The sequence below is a fragment of the Pavona decussata genome, unplaced genomic scaffold (assembly GCF_977016875.1).
Source record: "Pavona decussata unplaced genomic scaffold, jaPavDecu1.1 SCAFFOLD_233, whole genome shotgun sequence".
NCBI classification, from domain to species: Eukaryota; Metazoa; Cnidaria; class Anthozoa; order Scleractinia; family Agariciidae; genus Pavona; species Pavona decussata.
Window position 1 is genome coordinate 667,155 of NW_028145638.1, and position 14,101 is coordinate 681,255.

At 36.4% G+C, this 14,101-nt stretch overlaps 2 long non-coding RNA genes across 2 annotated transcripts; both read right to left on the bottom strand.

Moving 5' to 3' along the window:
* Nucleotides 1-4,952: 4,952 nt before the first annotated feature.
* LOC146458227 (uncharacterized) lies at nucleotides 4,953-9,371 on the bottom strand. The gene is made up of 3 exons (XR_014858242.1): nucleotides 8,916-9,371; nucleotides 6,621-6,688; nucleotides 4,953-5,224 (listed from the first exon to the last, which is right to left on the bottom strand). It is a non-coding gene; the product is annotated as an uncharacterized LOC146458227 (long non-coding RNA).
* A 288-nt stretch (nucleotides 9,372-9,659) lies between these two features.
* Nucleotides 9,660-12,752, bottom strand: LOC146458228 (uncharacterized). Its single transcript, XR_014858183.1, has 3 exons — nucleotides 12,278-12,752; nucleotides 10,658-10,842; nucleotides 9,660-9,711 (listed from the first exon to the last, which is right to left on the bottom strand). It is a non-coding gene; the product is annotated as an uncharacterized LOC146458228 (long non-coding RNA).
* Nucleotides 12,753-14,101: the final 1,349 nt, after the last annotated feature.

The following is a 14,101-nucleotide window of genomic DNA, read 5'->3' on the forward strand; positions in this document are numbered from 1 at the left end:
GAAAATATTTCTTTAGTTTTGGATGTTTTCTAATCTTGTATCTCAAAATTAGCTATCAATTATATATGGCACCTGGCAGTTGCATCTTGTAAGTTTTTGTAGTTTTCAAGGGAACGTAAGTCTCCAAAGGGAATCCTTATTCTAAAGTAAAGGGCAAACTCTATTACCAAATTGTCACAGAAAAGCTAATGCACACGACCATTTTTTTTTCTATATTATATTAATTGAAGAGATTTAACCAAAAAATTTATCTCGATTCTTCGCAAAACGTTCGGGGAAAGGGGACAAATTAAAAGCTTGTTTAATCCCTTATGTTCACTTGACATATTACAACAGATAGTAAACTAGTGTCTGGTTGAAGTAATGTTTACAAAAACGCTTTAAAACACCTTTGGCTTATTCGAATTAGGGAAGAACTGAAACAGTTAAAAAGACCACAAAAGACTATTGGATCAAAAGCGCTCTTTTTTCTCGAAAAATATTCGGCCAATTGGAACTCAGTTAGGGAGAATCTAGTCATTCAATTCTTTGAAAATAGTCTTTATGCTGCTCCCATTTTGTTCTTTTAAGTACTATGATTTGACAGGAAGGCTAAGGACAAGATTAAATTTGGAACAAATTTGACTTAAAAATCAGTGGAATAAAAGATTATGCATTAATGTGTATTATTTTCTCGAATCGTGTATTTTAAATTTTCAAACGGCCGGCCAATTGCAATAGAAGATCTGAAACTTGTTTTTGCAGTTTTCGTGTATGCGAAATCTTCAATTTGTTTCAAAAGTACGGTAAATAGAAACTTATTGGCTGACTAAGTTGTTTGGTTTGTTGACAGAAATCGCTTTATTTCTCGGCATAAATTCCTCTGGGGCAGTCAAAACTTGTCATTGAATAATAACCACAAGTCAATTTTTGATCACTTTCGTTCATTTGAATATTTACTACTTCTATTCATGAAAAATTTCAAATATTAAAATATCAAAATGTTATTTGAAGGAAAGCGGGGTCCTAATTCAGAAATGTTTTTCAAAACTCTCAAAGTTAGTTTATATCAGCTATTTCTGGTACGGAAGGAAGATTTGTATTTTTTTATTAAGCAAAACGTTTTTGTGACTTCCTAAAGTTATTAAAATATCTTCTCTTCTGGAATTCGCACATTGAAGTGCTAGAAATGAGAAACAGAAATCATATGCCGTGAAAATGAAAACTTTACAAAAAACATAGTGAACCTTTCGGTCGCGCGCATGTAAGGAACTTCTTATTGTTTGAAAAAAGCAGAATTGAGTAATTTTCGGGGTTCCATTACATCGCCAATCGAAAAAATAAACTTCTAACAAATTATACATAAACAAAACATCATTCTAACTTACAAATAAGAAACTTATGCAAAATGTTTTTTTTTTGCGTTCAGGCGTTGGCTCTCTCTCAGTCTAGTTTTTGCTTTGAGGCTTGAATTGTTTACATTATCTCAACCCGACATGAGTTTTAGTAGTTTAGTTGATATTTAAGACCTTGTTTAACTATAAACAGTGTTACACTGGACAAGGGGAATGAGTGAAAGCACAAACTTTTAATTTTCAGTAACAATTAAAAAAGAAACGAAAGGAAATAGAAAAAAACAGAAATTGCGACAAATTAATAGAATCGCTAAGGAGCAGCGGTGTTGAAATTGGAAGAAAATTGGCTGAAACTGAGGACATATAAAGAGAGGATAGAATTATTTGATCGATAGTTGAAAAGAAATTTGTAAAACGTAAGATTTACCAAACTTACAACAAAGTTATCCATTATCTCAAACAGTGAAATTAAATAACCAGAACTACAGATTGTTTACCAAGGCATGCACTATACTTTTTTATATATTTTGACCAAAAAGAGTTAGAGCAAGAGGACTTAATTAAGCTATTACCAATGAAAATTGTCTTTATCGATCACAAAAGTAAAATCTCAGAAAACAAACGAAAAATAGAGGGGAAAATTAGGATGAATTTTCTTAATACTTGCAACCAGAATAGCTTACAAATTTGGGTGTAGGTTTTACATATCATTTTCTAGTTGCTCTCACTATAAATGTCTTGTCCTGTATAACACTGTATAAAGTCGTGGAGTTTAGAACTCTGCCGGTTCATCAAGGTCACAAGAAGCGACATTGCAAGTTAGATAATTTTGCAACAGTTAGAAGGAAAAGACATTCAAATATCAAGTCAATTTTAACTAACATTTCCTGAAACAATCAGTTTTCGAGGTAATCCAAAAACGTTTCTTCTTCTGTTGCAAAATTTTGTCTTGCATTGCCATGTCGCTTCGATATTTCTAAAGTCACCCTCACTTGGCAAACTAAGGTTTCCAATCTCGTATTGTCAAATAGAATTTGGCGAGTTAAATGTTGCAAAAATAAAAAAAAATAGAAAAAAAACAGTTTCTCGGCATGTTTGAAAGCCTTAATTTCGTGCATGCAATGTTTATTCACGCCAACTTGTATTTGACAACACTAGTTTGCAAACTTTATTTAGCCTTGTGAAGGTGACTTTAGATTGTTTAAACATAAACCATCTCGCAAATGAAACTTCGCTAAAACGAACGTTTCGTTGAAAATTTCAAACGTTCGCTTTTTAAATTGCCCAGAAATTGAACAAAAGTTGACAATAGCTTGAAGTTTCTTTTCCGAGATGGTTTATGTTTATCTGGCGGGCAAAATTGGTAGGGTCACTCCTTGAATTTTTTGTGAGCGAGAAACGTTCAAAGAGTACCCCATTAATTTTTTGGGAAAATTTGTTGCCAGGGGAAACGCTGTGCAAATTTTTCCAAATTTTCCCGCCAAAAGACTTAGTATATAAAGTAAAAAATTTTCTACACACCTTTTAATTTATTAATTGATTTTACTCATTATAATTAATTAACTAGAATATTTATTGTATAAGAAGACAAAGAAAATAAAGGACAATGAAATTGAAACAATTGTTTGCTTGAGAGTGACTTTTATTATTGAAATTAAGTTCTTTAATTACATTGTTCAAATTAAGTCTACTTACAAAATACAATAATATAAAAATTGGCTATGAAAAATAAAAAAAAAAAACGGCGCATGCGTATTTTGGGCGCCCGTATTTTTTCTAAGTTTTTTGGCGGGAAAATTTGAAAAATTGAACAGAGGTTACTGTAAAAAAAAAAAACGAGAGACAAAAAAAGGTTACGTTACGCCAAAATTTGTTAATTTTGAACATGCATTAATCAATAAAATTTCATTGAAGCATGAACGATTTCGGTATCTTAAACTTTGCTGAAAATTTTCATTTCTACACAAACTAAATTTGTCAAAAATGTCTTGCAATTGATTCATAGAAAAAATGTCAGTTTTCTAAACTTCGCAAATGCAAAATAAACACGAAGACCCACTATAAACAAGAACTTACCATGAAAATCCTAGTTTCGCTTTTTTGTTGTTGCAACGGGCAAATCATATACCGTATATTGGCAATGCTTTAGTCGAAATCATCATTTTGAAACGCGTGGTCTTAAACCGAGATTGCACATGAAAATGTTTTGGACCGCTAAAAAATAAACAAAATGTATGTTTGAAAAGTTTATAACTGACTAAAATCACCGGTGAGCACAACTTTTCACGATTTCTTCCATCAAACTCGGCTGTACACTAAAATTTGAAATTAAACTTCAAGAAAGAGACTTGCGAGAAAATTCGAATCCAGTTTTTACATTGAGACGCAGAATTTTGTTTACATCGCTTTCGTATGAATTTGTTTTATATATATATCAAGTCATTGTTCAAAAGAAAAATTCTTTTTAAAACCCAAAAAAACCAAGTTGATTTAGAGAATTTCAAAGTTCTGAAGTTGACAAACCCGTAGACAATTGCAATAATTTTAAATTAAGGAGGCTGCAACAGTTACTCTGGCATTGGGGTGGATCTTTTCAAATCAATATTTCGCATAGAAGGCTAGCTTCAATTACCGTCTACTACACCATCAAGCTCACTGAGAAGTTGAAGACTTTTCTTACCACTGCTATTGTTGTTGTTGATATCACAAGATGTTTTGTTGTAAGGCGTGAATGATAAACCCGTGAGTTGACACAAACGTGGTGTACACAAATATTCATTGCACGAGAATAGCAGTGAAATAGACCAGGACAAGCAAAATAAATATCATTTTCAGAAAAAGAGAACAACGACTGAATCAAATTGGACCGAGTTTCAGTCTTCTTATCTAACACCCGAAATGGTTCTTAAACATAAAACTTGCTCGAACATCAAAACAAATTATTATTCTAACGCCTCACAATTGAAAAGTAAAATCTGTAAGGGCATTTTTGAAATATTTTGATTTATGCGAACTGCAAGCTTTTCGACTTATTTTAGCCGTTTTGAAACACAAATAACTTGACATCGCACCCACCTAAGAACCTCAAGGTATGCTTTTAAAATGTTTTTCTGTGATAAAAGACCTTTGGACAGAAATGAGAAGTTATAAAATTTATTTTTCTTTCAATTCTAACAAAAAATCCGACAATAACTTATGATTCTTTATTTAGTTAAAAACGCTCTTACAGATTTTTTTCTAATTTCGCCCACAAGTTGTCTAGGTTGAGTAGTTTAAATCCTGAAAGTTTCGTTGTAAAGTGTTGGACTAAGTTTTGAGATAATCAACGTTATTTAAAATGAAGTGCTTTGTGTCACCGTTGCTATGGTAAAAGCTGTTCTTTGGAAACCAACCAAAACCTACAAAATTTGATTATAGATTGAAAAGGTGGTGAAGTATGACGGAAATCGAGGCAAGTCTTCCATGCGAAATATTAATTCGAAAAGATCCACCCTAATGCCAGAAAAGCTGTTGGGAGCCTCCTCAAACCGAACATGCCTCAGCTATAAAATTAATAGTTTCTTACCGTCGAAAACAACAATTCTCTCTGTTCTGTTACGAAATTAAATCCAGGAAATGTGGCTTACCAAAGAGTGAAATTTCTTGAAAGCGATAAAAAAAATACAAAAATGTGTCGAAAATTCAAGTTAAAAATTAAATGATAATTCAGGTCCTTTGATGCAGTGCGTCTTCGTGTTTACAGAAAATTCGTTTCACCGAAGAAATAAAGTTCGATCTTAGTCGGCTTTTGAAAAATAATTAATACTCATGTTCTACCTTGAATAAAAATGTGCTTGGCTTGCTCTTGTTCCCATGCTTGTGTTGTCAAGACTTGTCATTAACAAAGCGTCCTGAAAATTAAGCAAAATCTGCAATTGGAAAGTTAAATTTTTACCACCCTTTGTTAAATAGGTTCAGTTTACAAGGTCAACCATTTAAGGTTCAAAATCTTTTAATTTCACAACGAAAATAATGAAAGATAACTAGTTTCTTTACTTTTTGTTCAACAGGGATGTAATTAAATGCATTTAACAGTTGGTTTAACTACGTAAAACCACTTGTACGCGAACGGCCAAATTACATTTGAAATGGGTAGCTATGGACAAACCTTGGAGTCCCAAAAAGGACAAAAGAGCTCTCTTTTTATCTGTCGTTGTTCAGGTTTAGTTTCCGGTGTGCGTAGAGGTATTAAAGGGTATGTGGAGTGTTTCCAATGGTTTGTATAACTTTGTTCCCAGCATCAAACCCAACCTCCCTTTTTCTCCTTCAAGAAAGGTGAATTGATGCCTAACATTTGGTTTCATCGTTGTTAATAACATGTGTATAACAATCAATTTTCTCTTCAGTTTGTTTGTTTTGTACGCTACGAGACAAATAATTTGTTTGTTTGCTTTGCTGACGGATGAGTGCTTCGATGTTTTTAAGAATTTTGCCTTCTATGTTAGAAACACGTGATCGGATTGAGTCCTCGTGGAATTAAGGATTAATTTTCACTTATTTTCAAAGTTTTCGCAGTTGCCCTCGTCGCAAATTTGGGAAAACTCTGAAAATACGCGTGAAAATTAATCCTTAATTCTACACGGCCTCATGCGATAACATATCCAAATTTCCTGCGTGCAGCCATTTTGGGTTTTATGACGTCATACGGTTGCCACTTTTGTCAGGAAGCAACCGTGTGACGTCATGGAAACCAAATTGGTGGCGCGCAGAAAATTTAAAAGCGAAATACGCGATAATAAATCCAATTTGCAGAACAGTAAAATGCTATTTCCATTTTTTTCACTAAAGTTTTGAAATTTAGACACCATTTCTAACAATTGAACGTCAATTTGTTGGAAGAGCGGAAGTTCTCTTTAACCACAGGAACGTCTTCATTATTCTCCTTCCGAAATGTTGTGTGCAACATTTTCTGGCCGATGGACACACCGTGTTATGTGCAACGCTACGCGCAGGCGTCATAATATCAATATCAAACATTCGATGTCATTGGCCTTAGGTATCGATCCTCGGGAAAAAATAAATATCGTTGTTATGGGTCACGAGACGAAAGCGTGTAAGTCCTTTAGCGGGCAAAAGAGTGACGAGTTATTTTAGAGTAACTTAATATATACTCAATCACGATGCAAGCTTAATTAATCCTGTCAGATTTCTACGCTTCGAATTTTCAAGGGCCGTGAGCTTCGAAAACCATCTTATGCAACTCAACTCAATTAATATTACGACAAACAAAATTTTATCAAAACTCACCATTGTCAGCAATATCTTAATTTCCTTCTTTTCTTCATCCTGTCAATCTCTCTCCTTGCATTGAATCCCTATCAAAGAAAATAATTTCTCATTATGAAGCACTAGTCAAGATTCTACTGGCAGAGAACATAGGGCAGAATGCTGTGACATTCATTAACTATTCATGATCAGCGAAGCGGAAATACGCGCTCTGAAAAGCCCCGAAAAAGAGAAGAAAGAGCGAAAATTGGCCCGGTAGCGTTGATAAAACTCGCTTTAGTGCTTTCTAAAACGATTAACCTAAAAACCTACGCGCGGCATTTTGAAGAGGAATGTTGTAACTATATTTTAAGACTAAAATGAAGAATATTGATTAAGTGGAAGGGCTGTCCTTTTGCACTTGAAATAAGGGAAAATTGGTCTCCTTTTGTATGGAGGCCGTTTTCAAAAGCAAATTTCTAAAAAAGTATGCTGATTTTAGAAAACCTACGCATGGTTTATGGAAAATTGATCTTCTCTTGACAAGAATCTGTTAAAAGTTTACAATTTGGTCATCGGGAACCACTGTCCTTTTAAGTTTGAAAACTGCTGGTTGGATTCTCGTTGGAAAATGGCGCGTCTTGAGCGAGTGAGCTATTGTTTTAAGCCTTCGACTGAATAACAATGGTTGCCAAGACTAAATAATTACTTATTCATAAAACCATTCAGTCGGAAAATCATTTACAATTGCCGCGCATTTTAAAACCGAGATTACCAGCCGGTTCATTCAAACAGCCGATCAGATCGCGCAATAAATACAACATGGAAAACGTCAGTGATCGGGAGCTCTTTTCAGACATTTGCATAACTCGATCGATTGCAAACACGTATCCACTACTTTTAAAAGAAAAGCGAACGGACATTACAGTAAATATGGTCTTCAATGCTTCGCCATTTTGTTTAGCAAATATGCGCATGATCATAGTCTAACTACATTGGCCTTTGGTGCTGGCTGGCTCAGTTTGTTTTGGCGGGAACACTGGTTGGTGAATGAGACAGAAGTGACCACTTTATTTTATGAGTGGTTGAAGTTGGATTGAACAAAATATTAAAATTGGGTGTATAAAACACAGTTTAAAAGATTAACTCCAACGTTGAGCTTGATAATCGACCGTTCGGTACCGGAAAGATTGGTGTTCGCTTGGGTTCGATTACTCAGTAAACAATTCGATTGGATTCGCCGAGATCAAATCGACTATCAGGATAACGATCGCTACGTTAGCTGACAAATAATGTTTCCAGCGATTGTGCGTTCGTGCATATGGCAACTGTCGTTAAATTATCCGCTGTTTTGGTAACACACAAGTAACAAAGATCCGAAAACAGAATCGAAAAGAGTTCTTTATACTTCTTGGTCGCTTCCGCGCGCGCAAATTGCATACAGCGAAATAACGAATTTATTTACAGCACTATAAAATGCGCTTTGTTTCTAGTGTTGGGGCCTTAAGTTCACTTTCGACATAACGAAAGAGAAAACTTATAATTATACATCGGTGTGCGAATCAGTTGCGGAACAAACGAGAAAACAAAAGTGGGCTGAGTTTATTCAAAGCGGTTTGTGGTCATCGAAACAAAGGGTAACAGTAGTGCACTGGTTGCATTGTTTAGTTCGCTGCCTCCATCAGGCAAATGAGCATTACTGCGCGTTCATAACAACCAATGAATAAGCTCCTTTCGGGCATCTATGAATAATAACAAGCGTCATGGCAGACCTATATAACTGGAAGTAAATGTCACAAGAACAATAGCCATTCTACGCGATGACATGTTTAAAGAAGGTTAAGGCAGTAGGATGGGTCGCCATGGGCTTTGGAGGGCTGCAGATGAGTTACATGCCAACCAAACCCATTAAAGAAAGTGAACGGAATGCTTTATACAAAAACAGTACGTGGTGTGTGATCATGTGGGCTTAATGCGTGGATCAGTTTGTTCATAAGGCAAAATTCTGTCCTTGGAAACCTTCTCAGCCCCCAAAACTAGGAAAAACCTACGCACGAATTCGGCAGTGAGACCATAAACACAACTGACCCGCTTCAAATTCACCATTCCACCGGCTCTGTACGCGGTCAGCTGCTCGGAGTATACCCGGATGTTGATGGTTTAATTTCGCGATTTGATCGACGTAAATCGTCTCCACTCAATGAATCGATCGTTTGAGCAAAACCAGCAGAAGGCAGACCCTCGTTGATATTTGATACTCAAAACGTAAATGGCAATTTAAGATCTCTAATACCCTAAAACAAACAATCTAAATAAACGAGAGAAAGGGGAACTCACCGTCTATGATCGATGCTTCTTCTTTCGCTTGGTGTTGAACCTCCACTATAACTTTAAGCCGATTCATATGTTCAGTGTTGCCCTGTAAACTGAACGTAGGTTTAATTAATATAGTGCAGAGGTTAACTGGTGTAAACTGCTCAGTTGTAATGCACGTCAAAAGAATCAGCTGGGTCGCCTAACAAAGCTCCTTACACTCAGCCAGCTTTCAATGTCAGTGGAATTTGTGCGTCAGATAAGATAATTTAAAGGCGCCTATGGCAGCTCCAATTAGTTCAGATTTTATCTTCACCTTAATTGGGATATATTGCCCAGTTGTTATGCACGCCAAACGAATCAGTAGTGCCGCCTAGGAATGCCTCTGAAACAGAGTTGGCTCAGTCAGCTTCCGATGGTACAAGGTATTGAGCACCAACAAGCGATAATCTTACCCTGTTTGGTTGCAGGTAACAAATTAAATAATTAATTACTGTTTTAATGGCCCAGTAATTCTGTCACGGTAACCTCTCTCAGTTCATTTGGTTCATCTCTCAGCCAGTAAAATGATGTTCTTATTTAACCCAGACCAGTGTCCTGGTATAATACCTGGTCTTTTCAGGCAATGATAATAAATGTTGAATACCCCCTTATTCTAGTTTAGTACACGACAAGGTTTAGTTCAGCACCAACAAGGGATAATATTACCCTGCTTGATAACACGTTACAAATAATTAATTGCTGTTTAAATGGCCCAGTAATTCAGTAATTGAAATTGTGGTTCTGATAAAAATCCGTTCTGTTGCATTCACTGTTTGCCCTAAAATTTATAGCACGTGCGATTAATATGTTGGACAGGACTTTTTGATGTCATAGAAAGATCACAGTCACCGCTGTAGTCATTTTCTTTCTCTCTTATAATGTTGGTGTCCCAAAACAAAGAAATGGCGGCCATGTTGGTGTCCCAAACTAAACCTCTGGGAATTGAACTCTATTTTTATGCAAATACTTTCTTTTGTTTCAGTAAACCAATATGGCCGGTAGTCACGTGAGTGAAAACACTCTATTGGGAAAGCTCGTGAAACTGCTGAATGGATAGCAACATCCCAAACCATATTTTGACAAAAATCTTAAGGCTTGGCAACTCCATACATATTTTGGCCGGAATCTGAGATTGGTTATATGAGGGTCCTACGGGGGGGAGTGGGGGGTCTCTGGCACGGTTCACGGGCCGAAAAAATAACGAATCACGAATCACAAATATCACGATTTCATTTTCCCGAATCACGAAAATCAGCTTTTAAAACACTCTTTTATTTTGTTCTTATGCAAAGAAAAGTTGCCTGGGAGTGTCTGAAAATACAGCAAAATAGAGAAAAGAAAAAGAAAGACTGCAAATAGCAAATTACAGACTTTAATAATTCTTGACAGACGACTCTAGCGATTCGTACACTACGTGTAGTGACGGCCCGAAAAAACATTGAAATGTCCTCGTCACTAAAAATCACGTGGAAAAGAAGTAATGAAATCACGAATATCGATTATCAATTCAAGTTTTTCACGGGGCACGCTAAACCTTTTGGTCACGGAACACAAAGAATAACTGATCAAATTCACGATTCACTAAAAATAAAACGGCTAATCACGCATCACGAAAATACCCCTGTACGACCCTCTTACATCACTAAATATACCAACAGAAAAGTTTCGATTACACATTGAATTTGCTAACATTGCCTTAGAGAATGAGGTAAGGTATCACTTACTTTGCTTAAAATCTCCACAACTTGATCCTGCACGAATCACCTTCAAATGTAGTGCCATTTGACATTGCTGATGGGTACGTACAATTTGTGCTGACGAAACAGCTTGTGAGTTGCATTGAGAAAACAGGGTTGGTAATATGCTGCCAACTCCATTGAAACTCTGGAACCTCTTCTAAACGGTTATCCTGATAATTGAGAACACAGTATAGGTATAAATTGATGGGATTAAAGACTATCAACGGGTTTTTTTTTTATTTTGACCTTAGGGGGAAGGGAGTAGGGTGGATTCCTCCCTCTCACCAGCACTGTTCCCCCAGCCCCCTCCCCCCTCCCCCAACTAGATTACAGCTATGCAACGAACTTTAGAGGACATATAATTTTTTAAGATTGCTTTCTTTGATGCTTTTTCCAATCACGTCCTTTGACACTGGGATAAATTGCCACCTACTATTTACAAATGCCAGCCATCTTGGAAATCCAAAATATTGACCAAAAGGTAATGAAACAATGTTAATAAAATTATAGTTTAAAAATCAAATACGTTTAGACTGTTCAATACCCTGCCTGGCAAAGAATGGCTTGTAACATCCATGGTAACGTTCAATTTCATATCATACGGCTATTTCAATAAAGGTTGAGGGAAGCCCACGGGACAAGACCGAAAGTTGATATGGGAAATTCATTAATAACTTCACAAAACTCAACTATAGCTTATCCCTGCAGAAAATAAATCACCAGGGCAAATGTTTTTATTTTCTTCCATCCCATGGCACTGCCATTCGTAAAGCTGCAGCCAAACTACGTGATTTACTGCTACCCATACCACCTTTCGGTCTTGTCACTTAAACTTAAGGTTTTGAAATCCGACAACGTTGATTGAATAAGCTGTAAATGAACAGTGACAGTTCATTCCAAAAATAAGTTTGGGGTAGTTTTTGCTTGGATCTAGAAAGTCCACGAGGGCAGATTTGCACTCCTCTCCCCACCCCCTTCTGCTCCCCCCCCCCCCCCCCCACCTCAAAATGGATTAAGCCTCTGGCAAACTTTAATCTAGGTCTCCCTAATCACCAGGCTCCAGTTGTTCATCTTGGATAAATCACTACCCAAGAGGGGATCAATAAAGTAACCACTCTTTTAACAACTGGGGCCGCGGGGCCTAATTCTTGTATAATTGGCAAGATTTTCGTACTTCCCCATACGTTAATTATGACCCAAAAGCTAAGGACAAACGGTTCAGAACTCAGTTGTACGTTGATCAATTAATTAATGTTGCGACCTGTGTTTAGCAAATGTTGAACAGTTTCAAAAATGTTACATCATGGACAATTAGAATATTGTTAAAAAAGTTCAACATATTATTTAAACGACAAAACAAAAACACTAAACAAACAAGCAATCATTTCCTCAGAAAGAAACTAAAATCGCCTGGCTATCACTTTCTTACAAACTTAAACAAAACCGTGACTCATCATCTGCTTTGAAGTATTGAAGCAAAGTTAAACAACTTTTAGCGAAACATGCAAATGACCGAACACGAAAATTTAACTAATTTCATAGTTGAAACTTGACTTCCATTCCAAGATGAGCTCAAACAAAGAGAATAAATCGTAGATAATTTACCTGTCTTAAAATGCCGAACGTTCCTTGAAGTCAGTTTCATCTTCGTTAATCCATCATTGGTGAACGTCAAAGCCTTGCTCTCTGCGTCGTTTTATCTTCAGTGAGTTTTGTAGTCCCCCAGCGTGTTCCTGTCGCCTTGAGGTTCATTAGTATAGATAATACTCCATAAAAGCTCAGAAACAAGGATTTAGAAACTGGAAGGTTAACTTTGCGAACAGCACCATGTGCGTGAAGATGAGAGATGAATTAAAGATGAATTTTAGCAGCATATTTGCAATTCAAATTGCATGATGAGAATGCAGATTACAAAGACAAGCAAAAACATACAACGATTGAGTGGAAATGACAACAAATAATGAAAATTGTAATTTAAGACGTCAGGAGAAGGACAAAATTGCAAACTTGAAACGAAACTTAGTTTGCTGTGGAAAAATACTTATTAAAATTGCAACCTGCAAGCACTAGTGTTGAAAGAGGCTCCGCTCGCAGGGATTATGGTTGGCGAAATGGTGCAAAATTCAGGATAAATATTCATTCACATTCAGCTGTAATATCCATTCACATTCACGATTAATAGTTTGATTAACAAATAAAACCGTTCACATTCAGGATTTATATCTATATTCTGGATCAATATTGGTTCACATTCAAGATTTGTATTCGCTCAGTAGTTTTAACTTCATTCACATTCAGCTATTGTATCGCTTCACATTCACAGTACGCCGAATGGTGCAAAATTCACGAAACATTTCCATTCAGCAATTTCTGCGCATCGTATCTTGCGCGCACCACGTGATATAAAATGACCTCGTACCCAGAGCCCGCGCTTTCGTTATGAAAATGGAGGATGCGGGTGAACGGACCGAACTATATGATGTCTCTGATTGGGAACTTTTTTTGAAGCAATACTTGACATCCTTGACGAAAGTGAAACATTATGGGAAACACCAGACATGCTAATGCTAATGCTGCTTGGATTTTACTCATTCATTCAGGCTGATGGCCACTTCCCTTCACATTTTAAACATTCTCTCAATGTTTTGCACCTATCTAGGAAGCCAACAAGCTGGATGTTGTGCAGTCGGTCAGTATAAAATGCAGATTGCAGACTACAGACTAGGTATAAAATGCAGACTGCAGACTGCAGACTGCAGACTGCAGACTGGGTATAAAATGCAGACTGAGACCAAAACCGTCTCTTGTCAAATACCCTAGTGTCACGCAATCACATTTCCGAGATCATCTCCCGCGAAATTGCCCATATTTTTGACCCATTTCTCAACAGTTTGTTTTCTTTATCTCGATTTGGTAGCTTTCATTTCCTGAGGCCCTTTCTTCACAAAGAAGACTCGATATTATAAATCGCTTTGCATTAGTTCGTAAACAATTTAATACGCCCATGACGATTTTCCTATTATAACAAGGGAAACAGACTTGATTTCCGAGGGGGCAAGCAATTTTAAATCGACAGATTTTAACTTGTTTCTTTGAATAAATAATATCAAAGACATTGCATACCTTCAGTATTCTAGCAATACATGAACACATATTTTATTCAAAAAACATTAGTTTACATCCACTTGCCGATGACACCGATGCCATGTTGACGCGTTATTGCTTACGTCATGATTTGGGGTTGTTTATTTCAATTCAAGGTTGACACTTTTCGAAAAGAATATATAAAAATGTCAATTTCATGGAAAAGGATCTTGAAAGGCGATTGCCACTAGTGTAAGTTAAGTTGAAAATTCAAAATGCATCCTATATTTGACGAAGAGACGGTTTTGGTCTCAGTCTGCATTTTATACCCAGTCTGCAGTCTGC